Raw genomic sequence first — 3309 nt, 5'->3', positions numbered from 1 at the left:
TGTGGATGAATGTAGGAGGCTAGCAGTTCCCAAAGGAGGGGGAAAAAATCCAGAGGAAGGTGGTCAGTGCTGCAGTTGTGTCAAACCCAGTTCCCAACCAGCTGTGCCTAACAATGAATGAAAACCAAGGCCGGCAGTGTACCTCCCTCTGGTACCATACACCTCTGATTTCTCCAGCACTGCTTACTTTTACCCAGAATACCGAAACTCCCATTCCTCTAACCATTAAAGGTTGTTGGATTTAAAAGAAGGTCTGGTACCTCAGCAGTGAAAAATAAAAGTCTTACTGGGCAGAGAAACTAGCCGCAATCAGTGGATTATGTTTGCAGAAAGAAAAAAAAAAAGGTTCATTTGGTGAAGTTTCACATCTTAGTGATGATTTTTTTGGAGGTACTTTTAGGAAAACATGGAGCTGATAAAGCAAGCAGCAAATGAAAGGATATAGGTATAAAAAAGCAGCAGTTGGAGGGGGGGAGCAGAACGGAAAAGTGCATCCTTTTTTTATGGAAACTGACTTCCTAACTGAAACCGTGCAATCACCACATTAAAGAGCTTCCATTCCTTGGTGGACCACGGGTATGCGTTTCAGATGCCAGGGCACTGTTTTCCATTAGATTTCTCTGTTTTTTCAGTTGATCTGGTAAATTAACTTACAACAGGCTGAACACAAGATGCAGCCTGGAAAGGAGCGGAGCAGCAAATTGCATTTATCAAAAACACTCTCTGTGACTGTTTACTTTATGTGATCTAATAAAAAATGCTCAAGCTGAGCGGGGCTTTTTTGGGAAGGGGGGGGTGCAAAAGAGCAAAGAGCTTCTCGTACAGCCATCCTGACCACATGAAGAAGGGCCACATTTAGACTAAATCACCTTCATTTGTTTATCGCTTCATGCTTATTGATGTGGGCAGTTTTTCCCAAGCAACAGGACTGATGGAAATGTGATGTCTCATGCTTCTGGATGCATTCTTCAGCAATAACAAAGCTTATAAACGCCTTAGGTCATATCCTCAAAGACTTTTTTAACACTGCAAAATTCACTCACATACAGCTATTAATTCGATTAAAAGAAAAGGTTGAAGTCTTTTGTGCTGACAGAGAATGTGTTTTATCTCCTACCGCAGGTTTTACATGGCATGTTCTTTTCCTACACCCACCACCTTGTAACCAAATAAAGATCATATTTTCTATACAAAAACCTCTGCATTTTCACCTCACTCTGTAGTTCTGAGGGGGTGAAGAAAAAAAAACAGAAACAGCCCCTACTTTGGACTCAGCTAAGGGGAATTTCCTTGATTTATCTCTAGCTGTGTCTAGAATATATACAGCAACCACCCAAAGCCTTTTTAGGCTTTTGGATGGTGTGTTTTTGTCTGAAAGCAGACATGACATTTAACCAATGACAGGGAACATGATCAAACAAGACTTTTTGTGTTTCAGAAAGGAAAATTTTTTTTATGCCAGTCAAGCCTGGATAAGAACAAAGATAACCCTTTGAAATAGATTCAAATCCAGTCTCTTATCACAACCTTCATGGAGTTGTGTGTGATTAACTTAGCAGAATCGTCACCTGTCGTTCTTTCCTATTGCGTTCAGCTTGTGGCTTAAACAGTTTATTGAACCATGCATAGTGTATCTTCCAGCACCTTCAACATAGCTTTGCATTCTTCCCAGTGTTTTGATCCAGGTTCTTAAGAGTTACAGTCCAGAGGGTTTTATGGATGTCTTTAAATCATATAGTGCTTAGAAAAATGAGTAAAGTGTTCAAAAAGTCAAATAATGCAGCCAGGTAAAGGGGGGGCTTATTGGATTGGAGACCACCCACGCTGGAGCAGCAAAGCCTGTTTTACCATTTTGAAGCTGCTGGTAATGAAACTCCAAGCTCTTCATTCAATTCATTCATTTTAGGTTTTTTTTTCCCCTTATCTTTTGGATTCCTCTACAGATGGGTCAAAGGGGAGGATCCATCTCAAAGCAATGATCCTTGAGTCAGTTTCAATGCCTTGCTCAAGGCCCCCCCAGCAAGAAGCCTGCCAGTGCTGGCTTTCTAAGATTGCACTGATGACCTAAAGGACATGCTCTGAACTCTGTGGAGTAACTGCAGCCTGCCTTCCTAATATGCACATCTGTGTCTTTGTGTTTGTATTTCTCTGTCTTGTTTTTTGTGTCTTTTGAATATTTTGGACCATTACAAAAAAACAAACAAACAGTACTATATATCTCTGATAGTCACTGAGAATACAGTATGTTGCCCACAAAGTCCTCTGTGGAATAATCATCCGTAGGGAGCGGAGAGCTGCTCTCTGCCCTCCCTAAGTGGAACATTGGCTTTTCACTGCGAGGAGACATGAGGAAAATGACGTGTGCGCTGAAGATACGCCAGTGTGGGAAAAGGAAAATATCTTCAATAAACAGCAAGTGACAAAACCACAAACTCCTGCTGGATATCTGTCCACTTGCTAAGGAGCATGAGTAGCGTTGCTTCTTGTCTTTTGCTTTTAGCACATTTTTCTTCTGGCAGGATCAGGTAGATCTGGTTTTAAACTGTGAGAGCAATATTACTTGGACTCAGCAGAAACCGCGTTTATGATAAACAGACCTTGTTTTCCATTACAAGAGGTTGATTTCTTGGCAGCAGAGCTGGACAGACACCATCCTGTGCTGAACTCAAAGGGAGATTTGCTATTATTATGTTGACTTTTAGAGAGCGGAGGCGCACCGTCAGTTCAGCCAGGCCAGCACCAGCCAGTTTCGCATGACCTCCCCTGTCACAGACTATATTCCCAGCTTTCATCTCCCGGTGGATTTTCCTCATAAAATGCAGATAGCGCAGACCTTTCAAGGTTGGTTTGAAGATGTAGGCTATGTCATTCTCACTGAGCTGTGCAGCAAAAATACACACAGAAGTATTTTTCCAGTCATTAAGACACTCCTTGTGGAATATGAAGCACTTGGTGCGAATTGATTAGTTTTGCAGTTATGGAGAGACAGGTGCTATTACTGGCCCCAAGCATGACCCAAAATATATGAAAGTAAGTTATTTCAAAAACTATAAACCCATCTTCTTTGTACACACAGCTTTAGATATCACCTCAATGACTTTATAAAACCATTTTTGACCCCAGTTACATCTTAAAGTCTTTAAGGTGTGTGTCTACATACCTGCATCTAGAGATAAATGCATTTGTTCCTGTTCTTGTCTGTAAATAAACTCTAGGTCTGTTGGATTTGATGACAAGTGTTTGTGAAGATCAGGTTTTCGGCCATGTTGCACCTTTAAAACTGAAAGATCATTATAATTAAAGATTCTG

This window comes from Cyprinodon tularosa, unplaced genomic scaffold, assembly GCF_016077235.1.
Source record: "Cyprinodon tularosa strain WSP-4 unplaced genomic scaffold, ASM1607723v1 ctg301, whole genome shotgun sequence".
Lineage (NCBI taxonomy): Eukaryota > Metazoa > Chordata > Actinopteri > Cyprinodontiformes > Cyprinodontidae > Cyprinodon > Cyprinodon tularosa.
This window is presented reverse-complemented; position numbering follows the sequence as displayed.